General features: G+C 45.3%; 1 protein-coding gene and 1 non-coding gene across 14 annotated transcripts in view; both read left to right on the forward strand.

Annotated features, from left to right (window-relative positions):
- Nucleotides 1–376: 376 nt before the first annotated feature.
- Nucleotides 377–510, forward strand: LOC137220360 (U11 spliceosomal RNA). Its single transcript, XR_010941660.1, has one exon. It is a non-coding gene; the product is annotated as a U11 spliceosomal RNA (small nuclear RNA).
- Nucleotides 511–14,390: 13,880 nt separating this feature from the next.
- GMEB1 (glucocorticoid modulatory element binding protein 1) overlaps nt 14,391–19,699 on the forward strand; it is a 35,463-nt gene continuing 30,154 nt past the window's right edge. For 3 of the 13 annotated variants that reach the window (XM_067725148.1, XM_067725164.1, XM_067725160.1), the window contains exon 1: nt 14,409–14,495. The gene's annotated coding sequence lies outside the window, so the exon portion shown is untranslated. Of the gene's footprint in view, nt 14,496–14,865; nt 15,727–18,267; nt 18,994–19,024; nt 19,288–19,699 lie in introns of those variants that run through there. The other 10 variants (XM_067725149.1, XM_067725154.1, XM_067725157.1 and 7 more) reach the window with 6 other exon arrangements.

A 19,699-nucleotide genomic window follows, 5' to 3' on the forward strand; every position in this document is an offset into this window, starting at 1 on the left:
GATTTGTGCCTTCCCCAGATAGGCACCCACAGCTGCGGGGAAGTAGGTCTTGCAGAGCCCCAGACCAGCTGTAAACCGTCACGGTTCCCTCCCACAAACCCCTCCTCCCCGCCCCTCCCTCTGCACCCGCCGGCATCTTCCCAGCAAGCACTGCGCATATTTGCATATAACTCAAGTGTTAGATTTACTTTTAAATGAAAATCCAAAAATAAACGATAGAATCTCTTTATGAAGCCTTCTCTCCGGCTCAGAAGTTCCTGCAGTTACACCCTCAATTTCGGGAACTCTGAGTAGAAAATTGCATCGACTTTGTTTTCACCTTTATCATAAAAGGGATTTGCCGACACTGCCACCCTGCTGTTAGCGCTAGTGCGGTAAAAAGGGCTTCTGTCGTGAGTGACACACGTGGGGCAGCTCGCTTGTTCTTCGTGCGGAATCGACATCAAGAGATTTCGGAAGCATAATTTTTTGAAAACTGGGCAGCTAGTGATCGTTGGTCCTGGCGCCCTTCTTTTCCAGTACAAAAATACAGAGTAGTTTGTTTTCAGTAGTTAAAGTGAAATGAAGATATTTTTCGTGAGCGTGTGGGTTACTGATTTTTCAGCCGAGCCGGGCTCGAGCCCTGGTGCGAGAAAATCCGGTATGTCATGGAGTAGGAATCCCGTGCGCCGCGGTTGGTGAGCCCCCGTGCCGAAACTGTTGAAGCCCATGCATCTAGAGCCTGTGTTCTGCAACAGATAAAACCAGCACAGCGGCAAGTCCGCGCACCGCAACAAAAAGTAGCGCTGGCTTTTCACAGCAGCGCAAGCCCGAGCGCAGCAACGGAGACCCCAAGCAGCCAAAAATAAATAAATAATTTGTAAAAAAAAAAAAAAAAAAAAACCTCGTGATAAATTCTTTTTATGGTGTACGATGTTTAGTTTTCAGAAATCTAGGGGAGGTGTCGGGGTTGTGAACTGTTTGTGAAGACTGCTTTCACAAGTAAACAATTGTTTTTTTTTTCTAAATAGCAGAAGCAGGTACTTTTCTCCTTTCACAAGTTAGGAACGTAAGCAACGAAGATGATATATTTGTCCGTGAGTGCACTGCTCTAAGCCGAGAAAAAGACTTTCCGTACCCTTTGCAGTTGTTTGTCTGCAAAAGCGATGGAATTATCATGCAAAAAGTATTTCGTAAAAATTTATCCCGTTGAGAAATTGGGATTGACATGTATGCATAAACAGTAGTATGTATGGAACAGGTAACTAATAAGAACCTGCTGTACAAAAAAAAAAATCCCCTCCTTTTTTTTTTACCAGATGTACGTATCGCTTTGTAAAGCTGTGTTGATGTTCATATAGCTTTTGTCGTTTAAAAACGTAGAGGCAATACCTTAAAACACCAGTGAAGTAGCGCTTTCTTACTGCTGATAGCAACAACCTTTCTGGAGAGCAATTGGGCAAGAGACATAAAAATCTAAAACCTTCAAAAAAATTCGTGTCTCAAGAATACGTTCTCCCATGAGATTTAGGGAATTCCCTCACAGTTCAAGGGTTACGACGATTCGCTGCCACTGCAGCTGGCGCAGGTTAGATCCCTGGCCGGGAAACTAAGATTCTGCCGCCCAATGGGGACGAAAAGAAAAGAGAAAGATTTAGCTACAAGGATTCATTAATTCTAACAAATGTATCGTGTACTCATATGTAGTGGTCCCTCCATATCCGTGCAGGATGGGAAAGGTGGTTCCAGGATCTGCCGTTGGATACCAAAATCCGTACATATACAAGTGCTTTATATAAAGCGGCCTACGGACTTCCCTCATGGCGCAGTGGTTAAGAATTCGCCTGCCACTGATGAGGACACGGGTTCAAGCCCTGGGCCAGGAAGATCCTACATTGCCGCAGAGCAAGTAAGCCCGTGTGCTACAACTACTGAGCCTGCACGCCCAGCCTGTACTCAGCAACAAGAGATGCCACCGCAATGAGAATCCTGCACGCCACAACAAAGAGTAGCCACTGCTCGCCGCAACTAGAGAAAAGCCCGCACACAGTAAGAAAGACCCAATGCAGCCAAAAGCAAAACAAAACAAAAAACGGCCTAGTGTTTGCATGTAACCTATGCACATCCTCCAGTTATATTTTAAATCATCTCTAGATTACTTATAATACCTAATACAATGTAAATGCTATGTAAAATAGTTGCAGGGAGGTGGCAGATTCAAGTTTTGCTTTTTGGAATTTTGGAACTTTCTGGATTTTTTTTTTTTTAAATCCATGGTTGGTTGAATCTGTGGATGCAAAACCTGGGGATACAGAGGGCTGGCTGTATTATTTTGCTCACTTAACAAATGAGAAAACAGAAGCTCTGAGAGGCCCAGATCACAGAGCTAGAAAGTAGCAGTCAAGAGGTGAGCTCAGGTCTTCTGAGAGGAATCCTTTGCTCTCACAGCACAGAATACCCAAGGAGGATGTCAACTAGAGTGACATCTGTTAGAGAAGGAAAATTTATTAGGAAAGTGAAGCTTTTTTCATTTTACTTATCCGTATTTTCCAGTTTTCTAAGAAAATATGGAGTACACGAAAAGATTAGAGAAATAATGAGGACACATAGTCACTGGAATACAAATGATGAAAAACAAAATCAGACTCACAAAGAAGCCAGTCACAGAAGACCATATATTATATGATTCCTTTTACACAAGATGTTCAGAAGAGGCAAATCTATAGAGACAGAAAGTAGGTTAGAGATTGCCTGGGACTGGAGTTGAGAGCAGGGACTGACTACAAATGGGCATGAGGGATCTTTTTGGGGTGAAGGAAATGTTCTAAAAGTAAATTATGTTGCACAACTTTATAAATTTACTAAAATCATTGAATTGTACACTTAAAATGGATAAGTTTTATGATATGTAAATTATATTTTAATAAAGCTGTAAAAAAAAATCAAGGGCTAAAAGGAGAAAAGTTCACTCAGCTAGGAGCCTGAGAATATATAATCAGTTTATGGAATAAGTTCCCTACTTTAGAAACTTTAAAAAAAAATAAATTTATTTATTTTTGGCTGCGTTTGGTCTTCGTTGCTGCGCGCGGGCTTTCTCTAGTTGCGGCGAGCAGGGGCTACTCTTCCTTGCAGTGATCGGGCTTATTGTGGTGACTTCTCGTTGCGGAGCACGGACTCTAGGGTGTGCGAACTTCAGTAGTTGGGGTACATGGGCTCAGTAGTTGTGGCACATGGGCTTAGTTGCTCCGTGGCATGTGGGATCTTCCCAGACCAGGGATCGAACCAGTGTCCCCTGTGTTGGCAGGCGGATTCTTAACCATTGCACCATGAGGGAAGTCCCTAAGAAACTTGACTTAAGTAGATTTCTTGTATTTTGAGCTTCTGTGTGTTAGCTGAAAACTTTTCACTCACTCGTTAAAACCCTTTAATGGCACCTAACTAGCTTGGGTTAACATCCTGTAAATTTTGAGTGACCCACCACCTTCTTTGTTCTCAGGGCTCAAGCCACACTGGTCTTCTTTCGGTTTCTCCGAAGCCACTACTCTCCTCAACTTAGAACCTCCAGAAATTTCTCTCCTCCACCTGGAAATACTCTTTCTCAACGGCCTGTCTTCCTCTCCCCTTCTCCCAAAGTGGCTAACTCCTCCTCGTTCTTCATATGTCAGTTCAAATGTCACTTCCTCAGAGAGGGCTTCCTTGATCCCTCCAACACTCACTAGGTTAGCTCCCCTACACTCTATTACACTCTTTCATGGCACCATATACTTCTCTGCAGAACATTATCATGATTGTTATTAATGTATTAGTTGCAAAGTTAATTGTTCAATATCTATATTCCCCAGCCAGATGTCACGTACGTGAGGGCAGGGAACTTATTTATGTCTTATAGACCACTTGTGTCCATGGTTTCTGGTGTAGTACCTGGCACATAATAGACATTCAATACATTTGTAGAGCATTTCACAATCCATGAAGTTCTTGTGTATATACAATTACATTGGCCACTATTTACTAAGCACCTACTATGTCCTAGGATATAGGAGTAAACAAGATAGCGTGTTTCTGTCCATTCTAGAGAGTTGACTGTACTCTCCTATGTAGGACAAAACAGTCTTCTCATTTTACAGGTAATGAAGATTACACCACTTTCAAGAAAGTAGCAGACCCTTCTGAAATTAAAATAGAATTACTTCAAATAATATCAGAGACTCCCAACTGGATGGGTTTACTGCAGGCGGGTGGGGGAAGAGGAGATGGTTCAGGGAGATGGATTTTGAGAGGCTAGGAAGCTTTGGTATTTTGAAGGATGGAAGAGAAGAGGGTGTCAATTTGTCAGAAGAGAAGAGGAAGTTTCCATCCTTCAGATGGGCAGATGCCAGCATAGCTCCTGTCTTGAAACCAACCAAATCTGGTTCCTGAGATCCCCTATCTCGGATGTTGGGATCAGTGACCACTGATAAGAAATGAAGGTCACACAAAAATTGTAGTCTATACACTAACTGAAAAGGAAATTAAGAAAATAATTTCATTTACAATAATATCAAAAAGAATAAAATACTTCGGAATAAATTTAACCAAGGAGGTGAAATGTAGCCAAGGAGGAGTGTAACTTGTACATTACAACTACAAAACATTGCTGAAAGAAATTAAAGAAGGCAGAAACAAATGGAAAGACATTCCATGTTCACAGGTTGAAAGACTTAATCTTGTTAAGATGCCAGTACTAGCCAAAACAAACTGTGGATTCAATGCAATCCCTATAAAAATCCCAATGACATTTTTTACAGAAATATTTAGAAAAACCCATCCTAAAATTCATTTGGATTCTCAAGGGACCCTGAATACCCAAAACACTCTTGAAAAAGAACAAAGTTGGAGGACTAAACTTCCCGATTTCAAAACTTACTACAAAGAAAACTAAGTAAAAATTTTGTGGTATTGGTATAAAAACAGACATATAGACCAATGGAATACAATAGAGAGTCCAGAAATAAATTGTGGCATCAAATGATTTTTGATAAAAGTGCCAAGACCATTCAATGGAGAAAGGACAGTTTTTTCAGCAAATAGTGTTGGGAAAACTGGATATCCACATGCAAAAGAATGAAGTTGAAATTTTACCTTAAACCACATACAAAAAATAACTCAGATCAAAGATCTAAACTTAAGAGCTAAAACTATAAGGTGCTTAGAAGAAAACAGGAGAAAAGTTTTATGACATTGTGTTTCGTAATGATTTCTTAAATATGACACCAAAAGCACAGGAAACAAAAGAAAACATAAGTAAATTGGACTTCATCAGAATTTACAACTTTTGTGTATCAATAACCACTAACAATAACCACTACAGAATGGGAGAAATTATTTTCTCTGTCCCAGACCAACTTTTTCCTCTTCTATGGTGTCACCTCCTGCCCGTGCCAGAGGATGAAACTCTAGGGCTGTCAGGACCAGGCCTTGAGTGGAATCTGCAGCAGGCCTGCTGTGGTGGGACCAGCTGAAGAATTCATGCCTGAGCTGGAGGAGCAGTGGGCTCCCCTACCACCCTGCTGTGGCCTTCCCAGTACGCGGGCCCAGGGCCCAGTGTGACCAGAACAGTGAATTTGGAAGAGGAGGAGGAAATCCTTTTGTTTGATATCTCTGGAGTTGTAAATGTTGATAACCAATTAAAAACAAAAACAAACAAACAAAAAAAACTTCAGGCATCCTCTGGACTCTACATTATCCATCTGTGAAGAGTTATGCCCTATGGGTCTCCAGAGTGGGTAGCCTCTGGTCTCTATTCCCAGGTATCTACTTCCAGCTGGGGACACTGTCTCCAGCTGCCTGGCCAGCTACTAATTCTGCAATTTCAACATGTCCACAACTCAATTCATAATTTTTATCCCTACTTCCCCTTAGATTCCCATCCCCCCATCAAACCTGCTTCTCCTCTTGTTTCCTCCACCTCAGTGAATGGCACCTCCATCACTTAGTCACCTCCAAAAGACCACTCTAAGACCACCTCCTGAATCCCCACCGTCATCACCTGTTCTGTTATATTACAGCCAGAACCTCCTAATTGGTCTTTTGACTTCCTGTCATGCTGCCTTCTTCTTTTTTTTTTTTTTTTTTAATATTTATTTATTTTGGCTGCGCCAGGTCTTAGTTGCGGCATGCGAGATCTTCGTTGCAGCATGTGGGGTCTTTTAGTTGCAGCATGTGGGCTTTCTTAGTTGTGGCATTCAGACTCCTAGTTGCAGCATGCATGCGGGATCTAGTTCCCTGACCAGGGATCGAACCCTGTTCCCCTGCGTTGGGAGCGCAGAGTCTTACCCACTGGACCACCGGGAAAGTCCCCTGTCATGCTGCCTTCTCGTCTTCATTCTTTTTTTTAAATTTATTTTTATTTTTGTCTGCGTTGGGTCTTCGTTGCTGCGCGCGGGCTTTCTCTAGTTGCGGCGAGCGGGGTTACTCTTCATTGCGGTGCGCGGGCTTCTCACTGAGGTGGCTTCTCTTGTTGTGGAGCATGGGCTCTAGACGAGCAGGCTTCAGTAGTTGTGGCACGTGGGCTCAGTAGTTGTGGCTCTCAGGGTCTAGAGCTCAGGCTCAGTAGTTGTGGTGCACGGGCTTAGTTGCTCTGAGGCATGTGGGAATCTTCCTGAACCAGGGTTCGAACCCATGTCCCCTTCATTGGCAGGCAGATTCTTAACCACTGCACCACGAGGGAAGCCCTCATCTTCATTCTTAACTCCTCCAATGGCCTTCCTTTCCCTTAGAATTAACCTTGTGCTTCTCATTGTGGTCTACAAGACCCTGCATGAGCTGGCAGTGGGATCTTCTTTTTACTCCTTTTTTTTCTGTCACTCTGCTCCAGCCTGACTGGCCTTCTCCAAGTTCCTCCAACACATGGATTTCACAGCCTTTGCCTGTGCTGTTTCCCCATAGAATCCTGGAATGTTCTGCTTCCAGATCTTCAGCTGGCTCCTTCTCATCCTCCATGCCTTAGCTCCTGAGCCAGGCCTTTCCTGTTCTCACTGTGTCTAGTTATATCCCCTCCCCAGTCACTGTCTCTCTCACATCTCCTTTATAGCCCTTACTGACACCTGGCATATCCTGTCCCTTGTCTATATCCACTTCCCTCCTCTCTCCCCCACTTCCCCTCGTTTTCTACCCCCCACAATGTATACACTCTGCAATAGAATGTCTATGAGAACAGAGACAAAATCTGTTTTATTCACATGGGACTCCCAGCCCCTGGAACATTGCCTGGTACATAGAGAGCACTCAAAAATCTGTGTTTACTAAAGACTGCCTGCACTTTTGTGTCTACCTCCCCACCCCTCGCAGCTCACCCCACCCTCTGTATCACATTCTCGGAAGCCAGAAGCCACTAATAGATGGGGACTGAATCTGGAAGGGAGGAAGTTCCGCCCGTGGGTGCAAAAAAAATATATTGGGGATGAATCCAGATACAGTTAAGTGAATCACCTCCTCCCCACACCAGCCCCACCCACCCCTACTGTCCTCCACCATCACCAAAGCAAAAGGCTAACTTGCTGGTTTTGGAGCCAGAGAGGATAAAATTCAAGTCCTGCTTGCTCTGTGACCTTGAATCAGTCTCTGCCTTGGCCTCAGTTTCCTCATCTGTAAAAGGAACACGATAATGGTACCTCATTCACAGGGAGGTTGGGAAGAGTAAATGTGGTAATCCACACTCACAGGACTGGGTATCATATCTGGAATGTAATAAGCACTCAAGAAATGCCAGCTGGTATTATTATTAATACTCCAACTGGCACCACCCACCTGCCTTTTAGAATAGAGCCCAGTCAGCTGCCTCCATTGGCTACAGGACCTTAGTTAAGGCCCTCTCTGGGCCTCAGTCTCCCCATCTGTGGCAGGGACTATTAGTAGCTACACTTATGAGTACATTCTCTCTACCAGGCGCTTGGCATATGCACTGTTATGCCCACTAGAGTGTAAGCTCCCTCAGCTCATGACCAGCTTCCTGCCCAGTGCCAGGGACATCATAGGCATGCCCAAAACCTCACTCTTCACCGTCTCTTATTTTCTTTAAATTATCTTATTTTATTTTATTAATTTTTAATTTTTAAAATTGTGGTTAAAATATACTTAACATAAAATTTATCATTTTAACCATTTTTAAGTGTACAGTTCAGCGGCATTAAGTACATTCACATTGTTGTGCAATCATCACCATCATCCATTTCTAGAACTTTTTCATCATCCTCAGTTGAAACTCCCACTAAACACTAACTTCCCAAACCCCCCTTCCCTCGGCCCCTGGTAACCACTATTTTACTTTCTGTCTCTATGAATTTGACTATTTTAGTTACTTCAAATAAGTGGACAGAGCCTGGAATTAGGACGGATCCATTGGGAGTGGCAGCTCTGCAACTTCTTAGACTTGCAACCTGAGGCTGTGCCACTTAATTTCACTGAGCCTGTTTTGCCTCTTCTGAGAAATAGGGATAACACTCCCTACCTGGAAAGGAAATTTCCTGCCTGGAATTTTATCTATGGAAAGGCTCCTAGCACACTGCAGACACAGAGAAAGGGCTTAAGCAATGTTAGTTTCTTTTCCCTTCAATCCTATGAGCAGTTAGTCTCAGGAAATCATAATGGTTAGGCCATAGCATAGACTGAGGTCAAGAGCTCAGATTCTGGTTCTACCACATACCAACTATGCGACCTCAGTTTTCCTATCTGTAAAATGGGGACACTACTAGTACCTACCTTGTGGGGATTCCATAAGTTAATAACAAGTGTTTAAAATGGCCTGGGGGTCTTCCCTGGTGGCGTGGTGGTTAAGAATCCACCTGCCAGACGTAGAGAATGGACTTGAAGACATGGGGAGGGGGAAGGGTAAGCCTGGGACGAAGTAAGAGAGTGGCATGGACATATACACACTACCAAACGTAAAATAGATAGCTAGTGGGAAGCAGCCGCATAGCACAGTGAGATCAGCTTGGTGATTTGTGACCACCTAGAGGGGTGGGATGGGGAGGGTGGGAGGGTGGGAGGAAGACGAAAGAGGGAGGGGATATGGGGATATATGTATACGTATAGCTGACTCACTTTGTTATACAGCAGAAACTAACACACCATTGTAAAGCAATTATACTCCAATAAAGATATTAAAAAATAATAATAATGAACATTGCTTTGCAATCAAATCTCAAAAAAAAAAAATTAAGAATCTGCCTGCCAATGCAGGGGACACAGGTTCGAGCCCTGCTCCGGGAATATCCTACATGCTGTGGAGCAACTAAGCCCCTGCGCCACAACAACTGAACCTGCATGCCACAACTACTGAAGCCCATACGCCTAGAGCCCGTGCTCTGCAATGAGAAGCCACCACAGTGAGAAGCCCGCGCAGTGCAAAGAAGAGTAGCCCCTGCTTGCTGCAACTAGAGAAAGCCTGCGCACAGCAACGAAGACCCAACACAGCCAAAAGTAAAATAAGTTAAATAAATTAAAATAAATAAATAAGTTAAATGGCCTGGCACTTAGTAAGCTTTAGCTGTTATTATTCATGATGCTGTTGTTGTTACTTGGCTTGAAATAAACATAGTCAAGAGCCAGCAGAGCTGTAGTTCTTCCACCTGGCTGTCCATTAGAGTCATTGAGGGACATTTTAGAAAATTTTCATGGCCAGGCTCTAGCTTCACAGATTCCACTTGAATTTATCTGGGGTGGGACTCTGGTATGAGTATTTTATAAGATCTCCCCAAGTGATTCTATGTGCAACCAGGGATAGGAGGGCCACAATGGTGGGGTAACTAGGAGCATGGGCTCTGCAGTGCAACTGCCTAAGTTCAAATATAACACAGCCAACAAATAGATACATGAATGTGGGAAAGTTTTTTTTTTTTTCTTTTTTGGCTGCGTAGCTTGCACAGGATCTTAGTTTCCTGACCAGGGATTGAACCTGGGCCCTCAGCAGTGAAAGCACAGAGTCCTAACCACTGGACTGCCAGGGAATTCTCTGAATGTGGGAATGTTCTTAATCTCTCACGTTACACTGGGTTAATAACAGGACCTGGGAGGTTATATAGATCTAATGTGCTTAGAGCAAGCTCTCAGCAGATCTGGGTACCACTGTCCCTCAGTTTCCCTGCTGTTTTCAAACTGATTGCAGCCACTGTGGGCCTTGTCCAGTTCATACCCACAGTGTCCCCAAGGGGGCCTGGAAGCCTTGAACGTCCCACACGGAGGCCTCTCCTAACCCTGCCAGCTACCCCCAAAGTTATTTTTGGCCTTCCACTGTTCTTCTTTTTTAGTCACCCAAAATGAACAGAATTATCTCCCAAACAAAATTGTCTGCTCAGAAATCATAGAGACCCCAAGAATGCTAGAGGGGAGGATAGAACCAGACTGGCCATTCAAGTATGTCTCATATTGAAAAGAAGAAGGAAAAGGGAATTCCCTGGCGGTCCAGTGGTTAGGACTCTGCACTCTCATGCTCTCACTGCCAAGGGAGGGTGTGGGTTCAATCCCTGTCAGGGAACTAAGACTCTGCAAGCTGCTCAGCCCAGCCAAAAAAGAGGGAGAGGGAGGGGGATGCGGTGGGGTGAGGGTGAGGTGGGGTGTGGGAAGAGGAGAAGAAAAATTATTCTCTTCAATGTTTAGGAAACAGTGTTTAAGGGGAAAAGAAGAATAACACAGATTGCACATTCAAGACAATTCTTCAAGCTAAAGGAAAAAAATGCATAGAAAAAAGATTGGAAGGAAATATACCACATGTTAAATACGTGGGTTTTTTTTCCTTCTTCATCCTTTTATGCATTTTACAATTTTCTGCAGTGAACAGGTAATTACAGGAAAAACAATTAAGTGAAAAAATAAAAAAGGAAAGCCTTCACATGACCTTTTTGCCTCTTAAAATAATCATCTTTTTGCCTTATGCCTTAGTTCCTTCTTTTTGTCAAAAAATTTTAAAGAATTTTCTCCACTCACTGTTTCTGCTACTTCTCCCACTTACCATTTGATTCACTCCAATCTGGCCTCCTCCCTAACCTCAGAGGTGACCCACCCTGGAAGGATCAGCAATATCCTCTTAGCTGCTAAGTCCAATGACTTCTCCTTTTTCCTTGCCTGATCTCTCTGCAGTATCTGGCATTGTTGGTGCCATCTTCTTCTTCTTTTTTTAAAAAAATATTTATTTATTTAGGCTGCTCCAGGTCTTAGTTGTGGCATGCGGGATCTTTAGTTGCGGAGTGTGGGCTCTTTTAGTTGCAGCATGGGACTTAGTTGCAGCATGCAGACTCTTAGTTGTGTCATAAGGACTTCTTAGTTGCGGCACACATGCTGGATCTTGTTCTCCCACCAGGGATCAAATGTTGGCCCCCTGCTCTAGGAACCCGGAGTCTTACTCACTGGACCACCAGAGAAGTCCTGCCATCCATCCCCTTCTGGAAGCGCCCTGCCTGCTCTCTGGGCTTCTTTTCTCTTCTCTGTCCAGGGAGCTAAGCATTCTTACCACTTCTGGTTGGTTCCTTCAGGTTCCTCAAGGCTTAATGTTCCCCAGGTTTGGGCCCCACATTGCCTGCACACTCTTCCTGGATGACCCATCCACTCTTGGCCTCTGTGGCCCATCTACATTGACAGGTCCCAAAATCCAGTCCTGGACTCTTGCCTCAGACCAGTCAATCCAACTTCCTCTGGATGCCTTCATCTAGATGTCCCTCAAACACCGCAGACTCAACAAGTCCAAATGGACTCATTATTTCTACTTTCCCTCAATCCCCAACAAACTCTTCCTGCTTTGTTCCTTCACTTGGGGTCATCCTTGTCCCTTTCTCTCACTCCCCACATTTGCTTGGTCACTAAGACCTGTTGGTTCCAATTTGGAACTGTGTCTGGAGCACAGCCATGAACTCTGCCCTGCATGAGCCCCTCTCTCTCTTGTGGGGGTGATCCTAGCAAGATGATCCTAGTTTCCCTCACATAGTTTCCTTTTCCTGGTCTTTATCCTCTCCAGTCCGTATCATAATTTTTCGGATCATTCATTCATTCGATCAACAAACATTTGCTGTGCACCAAACTCTACAGGTTGACACAAAATAGATAAATAAATAATCCAGGGGCTTTCACATTGTGGGGATTGCTATGAAGGTAAGCTGGGAGGTTGAGAGAAAATGACTAGGACATGGATGGGAGTTCTCTCAGACATGGTGCCCTGAATAGTCCCCCAAATGAACCTGACAAGTGCCCTGGTAGAACTGGGAGCAACAATGATAGGGAAGAAGGTGACTGGGGACCCCACTTTAAGGTTGGGAGCCAGTGAAGGTCTGTGAGGAAGGATAGATGAGAGTGAGCTCTGAAGACCTGAGGGAGGAGCTTCCCAGCTAGGGGGAAGAGCCAGTGACAAGGCCCTGAGAAGAGTTCCAGGCACAAAGAGAGTATCCAGAGCACAGTGAGTGAGGGGCAGAGGAGGGCAGGAAGGAGATCACACAGGGTGGCCCTAGTGAGAGGTATGGATTTTATTCTAAGTGCAATAGGAAGCTACTGAAGGGTTTTTAACAGGGAAGTCACATAATTTGACGTTATTTCTTTAAAGGGTTACTCCCTTTAGGTGCCTAGGGCGGTTAACATTTGCAAGTGGGTGGATAGGGTTGCTGAGTACTAGAAAATGACTTCAGTGGTCCAGATAAGTCCTGTGGGCTGGGGCTGGGTGTTAGCACTACAGCTGAAGAGGACTTAAACCTGCCTTGGGTCCCCACTCCTTGTAGGATATCTCCTTACCCCTTATGAGAACCATCTGGTTCCAGCCCCCCTCTTCAGCCACATTTCCCTGTATTTCTTTGTACTTGTTGTTTTTGGAATGCTCTTCCCCACTTTTCCCTTTGATGAACTCCTACTCATTGTTTGAGACCAGGCATAAATGCCTCCTCCTCTGTGAAGCCTTTCAGGAGTCCTCCAGGGAGAGTCTTTTGCAATTTTTCTGTGCTTTGTTTATATCTCTATGATAACACCTGTCACACTGTACTGTCTTGTATGTTTACAATTCTGTCTCTGAAGAAGTAGACCGAGAACTTCTGGAAGGCAGGGACAGGGTTTTGGTCAATGTTCAATGAGTGCATGATGCATAATCAAAAGATATAGATGATCTTGCTATGAAATAGTTCACAAAGGTCAGGAGTCCGCTCATGACCAGCCCCTATTATATTCAAAATCACCTACTAATGTGTAAGTCTCCTTATTTGATCCTGGAAACAGCCCTCAGAGGTGGGCACAGTGGGAAAATCATCTCTATTTTACAGATGAGGAAATCAAGGCTTAAGGGACTTGTGACTTGGCCAAGATCCCTGGGCTGCGATAACCAAGCCTAGAATCCAGGTTGTCTGACCCCCAAATCCTATTGTATTGTTCGACTCCTGGGTTGACTACCTGTTCTTGAATCAAGAACCTGTAAAACTTCCTGTCACCTCGTCATGACAGAGGGGACTGAGATCACAGATGTGACTCATAGGAAGGGGCAAGATGGGGAAGCAATTCTCTCTCCCCTTCCAAAACAGTGCCTGCATGCCACTACCTCATTCGTTCTTAATAACGGTAGCAACCATATGAGTGGTTATGACCATGTACTCTGCAGAAAGAAGGGCCTGAGTTTACATCCCGGCTATACCATTTGTAAGTTTTGTGACCTTGAGGGATTAGTTAACTTCTCTTGGCCTCCTGTATTTTATCTGTAAAACGGGAGTGAAAAGAAGCTATTTAGTAGAGAAGCCAAGAAGATTATATGAGACAAAGGCATCTTCCCTAAGGCCTGGCCATAGAAAGGTCTTAACACTTGTTAATTACTATTACTGGCCCCAGGAACTTTCCTAAGCATTTTCAAGGATCATTTCTCTTAACACTTAACAACAACCTAATTCCTAGGCAAAATAGGGGCTTAGAGCTGTCCAGTAACCCCCAAAGAATTTATGACTTGAACCCAGAACAAACCTCACAACCAGAAAAGGCTTGACAAACATGCATGGGTGAGAACGCAGAGTTTGCTTACTGACTCTATCCTGAACCAGATCTTTGATTCCAAAATGATAGTTGTATCATCACTTCTGAAAGTCTGATGAACGTAAGCTTCATAACCGGATTTGAGGAAGTAAGAGGGGCAGAGTCCTCCAAGGGGAGTCCTGCCTTTGAGAGACATGCCTTTGCCCCCGATTGCGAATGAGGTGAGGCTTTAATTTAGGCCTCGTTTTCCTCACCCGTAAAGTGGGGTTAGAAAAGTTATCAGGATCCCTGGAGTCCCTCCCAACACTAATTTTCCAGGGCAGGAGATTCTTGCTCTGATAAAGGCCCCAAACCCTCCGGCTGAAGTTCATCCTCCGCGGGGCCGGCAATAGGGACGCGTCCCCTTTAAGGAGCCAACTCGCCGGCGGCGGCGGCCGGAAGTGTTGAAGCTGGGCCTGGCGGCGGCGGTGGCGGTAGCGGCCGTGGCGGCGTCTGCGCATGCTCCGTCGCCCGCCCGCCCTGGCCGCTCGCCGCCCGCCCGCCCGACGGAGACGGTGAGGAGGGGGAGGGGTGGGCGCGCGGGCGCGGGCGCGGGGTGGGGTGGGGGCGGGGGGGCGGGCGCGGGGGCCGCGCGGCGGCCGGCGAGGGCGGGCGGGCGCGCAGGGGGCGGGGGGCTCCTGCCTCCGCGGGCGCCTCCCCACGCCCTGTGCGTGCCGCCGCCGCCGCCGGGGAGCGAGCGGACGTCGCGGCGCCGCGGGGGGGTGGGGGGACGCTGCCGCTGGGTCCGCCCGAGCAGCCGGGCCGCCCCCAGCGCGGCCGGCCGCGGCGCCCGGGTCCGGACCCCGGCCGAGAGCGCCCGGGGGCCGGCGAGCCTGGCGTTGGGGGGCCCCGGAGCCCCGGACCGAGGGGCCCGGAAGTCCTCGGCCGAGGGACCTGGAGGGGCCGGAGCGACTCCGGGCTGGGAGGCCCGAACGCCCAGGACCCTGGGGAGGGGTCCGGGGATCCAGGGGTATCCCCAGAGGCGGGATCCAGGGAGCACCAGGCCCTTCGATGAGGAGCTGGGGAGAGGCCTGGGTCGAGCTGGGGAGAGGCCTGGGTCGCGCTCAGGCTAGGGAATAGTGGTGAAAGTGGGGCGAAGGGTGAAGGAAGCCCGCTGCCCGCCCGAGAGTATCCCTGGGAGCCTTGGGGTGGGGAGCAAGAGCAGAGAGTGGGTTGCTGAAGAAAGGAGGGTCCACGTTTCACCCGGGGGCGCGTTAGAGGCCTCGGCCATTCAGTCCAGGGGGAAAGAAGCAGGTGCTTCCCCGAAGGCGTGGTGACAGGTCCGGTAGTGGGAGCAGGGGACAAGGAAGAAGAGCTCTAAGGGGAAGTGAGCAGGCCCTTACCGTCCCCTAGATGAGGGGGCGGTAAGAAGACACCTCAGAGCCTCCAGAGGAAGGAATGAGAAGGGTCCAGATCTGTGAGAGAATAACAGCTGGGAGTACCTCCTGATATTATAGGTGGAGAGCAGGGTGATCTGGTCTGTCGCGGGTGGGGAGACCCGTGTTTTTGAGGACGGGAGAGAAGATAATTGGTGGGAAGAAGGCTAAAGTACCCTTGCTTTCTAAAATGACAGGGGAATTGGCCTGCTGTCTTCTAATTGAGGGGCAGGAGAGATGAGGGCAGACTCTTGCTTGAAGGTCCTGGAGTGTGATCCACCCAGACTAAGGCACAAGTCTTGACTTAGGGATCAAGGGAAGGCTTGGCCGTCTAAGAAGCTGGAGGAGGCCTGCATTCTCTTCTCAAGATGTGAGAAATTCAAAAACCCTTCCTAACAGACACCCGGGGCCTTAACTGGTGTCTTGTTTAGGAGAACCTGGAAGTGGCATTTTCCTCCTTAACCTGGAGGATTAGGAAAAGGGAGGATCAGATATTTCGAGTCTCACAGAGGATTCTTTTCTCTCTTGGGGAGACTTCTTCATTAAATGGACTGACTCCCCTAATTTGTCAGCCTTTTATCAATTATGTGTATTTAAATTAGTCTACTGACTTGATGACTTTTGTCATTAGTTGTTAGTCAACCACTTATTCATATTTACTTCAACAAACATATTGAATAGCCAACTTGTACTCAACTTCATTGGGATAGTTTGGGCTGTATTTTGGTCTTGTCCTAAGCAGAAGTCTCCTCAACTATAGTACGGTGACCCTTCAAAAAACCCTTTTACTGTCAAGCAGATTTGGAAAAGAATACAATAAAATTCCTAGTAATGAAAACTGAAAAGATTGAAATTTAAAACTTAATTTAAAAAAAGAATAGGGCTTCCCTTGTGGCGCAGTGGTTGAGAGTCCGCCTGCCGATGCAGGGGACATGGGTTTGTGCCCCAGTCCGGGAAGATCCCACATGCCGTGGAGCGGCTAGGCCCGTGAGCCACGGCCGCTGGGCCTGCGTGTCCGGAGCCTGTGCTCCGCAACGGGAGAGGCCACAGCAGTGAGAGGCCCGCGTACTGCAGAATAAACAATAGATTTGACACACTTGAAGAGAAAAATCATGAAAGGGAAGATAGACATGAAAAAACAAAACATTCACACACCCACAAAAAACCCTTTTATGCTATTGCTTCCCTAAACACCTATGTAGTGGTCACCAATATGTGACTTATCCCAAACTTCATTTGCCCTGGCACTTTTCCTCACAGTGGTCCTATGTAGTGATCTTACTGGCTTCATTACATCTGGTAGCACCCTGGATCACCTACTAAATACATGAGGAGGAATAAAGGGAAAAAAAAATCCAGGAGTTTTGGCCTCATGTAATAATAAAGTTTTAACTTGGAAATTTCTTAAGAATAGACCACACAGTCTACAAAAATTACAGTGAAGTATGGAATAAATACATTTTGGAGTTAGAAAATTTCAGGATATCTAGTATTTCTGTTAGTCCATTTCAACTACCAATTCTGATGTTCCTATGATCATGTGACACTTATGCTTACATCTTGCCATGTTTTAAACGATTTTCAGGACACAAAGTGAATTTAATCCAGAGTAAGTCAGATTATCATATGTTTAGTTTTTTGATAGTTTATGTGAGTAGTCGTGCTTACTTTCAAGGTGTCTTATTTGTCTTTGAAAATAGCTACAAATAATTCTTCCTTTGCACTTAAGTTTGACATATTTCCTTCATGTGTGCTCCTAGAATTACAGAGTGTTGTGTGATTCCACAATGAATACTCTAAGTCCCCTTCCATGAAATACCCAAAGGAGCAACTCACTCATCTTGCCTTAGGAGTTTTGGTTGCTATAAACAGGAGCTACTTTTCAGTTTACACTCAGCTCGAAGAGATGACCTTGCAATTAGCCAGTGTAGTCTGTAGAGCTGATTCGGGTTACTTGCTAGGAATATGGTATTTAGGATAATAAGAGATATGCAACCCAAACTTGCTTCTCTAAAGAATGTAAGAATTGCCATGTTGGACCAGACCTGTGTCTCTGACTGATACTGAGAGATATATCGTGGATGATTATAATTATCTTCGCTGATAAATTCTCAGAAGGTTAGAGAAGCAGCCAGAACCTTCCTCTTGAGTTCTGAGGTGTGTGGGGGGTAAGGAGTATATGAGTTCTTATTGAGGAAAGTATTAATCAAGAAGTTAGTCTACCACTTATTCAGAGTATTGTAGAGAGGACTCAACCTTAGGGTAGAAGGTTGAACTAGAAGCATCCTAATTCTGCTTCTCTAACCCATTAATTTACCTATGCTATTAATTTTTTAACATTTAAACCATTTTTTTGAAATAAATTCCCTACGATTGTTACATGCTAAAGTATTACATCTTTTAAATTCATTAAATATGTAACAGAATAGTGCTTGACAACAAACAAGTGTCCGACAGTTGTTAGCTGTGATTATTTTAATTCACCCTACATTTCTTTTTTCACCCTACATTTTTATGGTTCAAACTTTGACGATATCTATTGGTTCAATTATTCTAGGATTTGATGGCATTTTATACTTCATCATATCCGTTTTGGCTTTTTCTAAACTCAAGGGTCCTAATCATTTAGGTTCTATTGCTGGCAGCCAGCCACACCAGTCCACTGATTCTCTAATCCCCACCCCCGCCAGTTTTAAACCTTCAATTTACATAAGTTTATTTATTTATTTATTTATTTATTTATTTTTGCGGTACGCGGGCCTCTCACTGTTGTGGCCTCTCCCGTTGCGGAGCACAGGCTCCGGACGCGCAGGCTCAGCGGCCATGGCTCACGGGCCCAGCTGCTCTGCGGCATGTGGGATCTTCCCGGACCGGGGCACGAACCCGTGTCCCCTGCATCGGCAGGCGGACTCTCAACCACTGCACCACCAGGGAAGCCCAACATAAGTTTAGATTGTATATTGTAGTATCTTGCAATTACTTTTTTTCTGTACTATGTGACAGTGTCACACATCTCTTTCCCTTCTGTAGCTCCTTAAGAGCAGATAACATCCCTTTTCATATCCAGGGAGCCTAAGTCTGTGTCCGATGTGGAGTAGGGACTCAGTACATATTGGCCATAATGATGGGCAGTAAGCAAGGCAGCTTAGCCTGAGCTGTCTAAGCAAATTTATATCCCCTCAGTTAAAGATGAGAAAATTCTAGAAGTCTTTTAGGGTAAAGTGAGTTACTCATTGCACAAAAATTTATTACATACATGCTATGTGCCAGATTTTCTTAGGAAGTTTTAGGTGGGCAGTTTTGTAAATAGAAGTCTGATATTTGAAAACTATTTATTACACTCGAGAGTCCTGGGCACTGAGCTAGCACAGGGGAGCCTGTTGAAAAAGAAAAGCTATCCTTTCTCTGCCAGGATGTAGTCTGAGGGGGAGAGGCTGACAAAGGGGGTTGATGGTTGTGACGGGGATGCTGCAGGCGCTGAGGAAGCAAGAAGACCCTCTCAGATCTAGTCAGGGATGTCACAGATGGCCTCTCTGAGGAAGCGATGTTTTAAATAAGTCATAAAAGTTTAGCAGTGACTTGCCAAAGAGGAAAGAGAAGAGAATTCCCGGTAGAGCAAACAAGTGTGAAGGCTCAGGTGAGGAAATATGGCGTAGTTGAGAAATTGGAAAAAATGCAATGGCAGGAGCCCACAATGTGAGAGGAAGAACTGTGAGAAATGAGGCTAGCAGGGTGGGCAGGGGACTGATTTGGTGGGTTTTGAAAGCCATATTAGGGTCTTTGCACCTTAATAGCAGCAAAGGGAATGCACTGAAGGATTTTTAAGTGGGGGAAAATGGCCTTTAGTAAGATGACTTTGCTCTGTAGATAATGAATTGGAGATCAAGACCAGAGATTAGGGTACTGATGAGAAGCAGCTGGAAAAATCCAGGTAACAGTGTGGTGGCTCAGAATATGATGATGGCAGCACAGATGGAGAGTGGGGGTTGGTTAAAAGAGATATATAGGTGATAGAATGGATAGGATTTGGTGGTTGGTTGGATTTAGAAAGAGAAGAAAGAGGAGTCAAAAATAGCTCCTTAGTTTCTGGCTTGAGAAAATGGGTGGAGGGTAGCACCATTTATTGAGGCAGGAAACATAGGAGCAGGTTTGAGAGGGAACAGGCTTTCAGTTTAAGGTGCCTACAAGATATTTTAAGAGGCTTTTAGATATAGGAGGTGTTGAATCCAGGAAAAAAGTTTGAATGTGAGAATCATAAAGGACAGAAGTCTAAGTCATATATGAGGAATTTTAACTAGGTCAAACACAAACAAAAATTGATTGAACCAATGTATGTCACTGCC

This window comes from Pseudorca crassidens, chromosome 2, assembly GCF_039906515.1.
Source record: "Pseudorca crassidens isolate mPseCra1 chromosome 2, mPseCra1.hap1, whole genome shotgun sequence".
NCBI lineage: Eukaryota > Metazoa > Chordata > Mammalia > Artiodactyla > Delphinidae > Pseudorca > Pseudorca crassidens.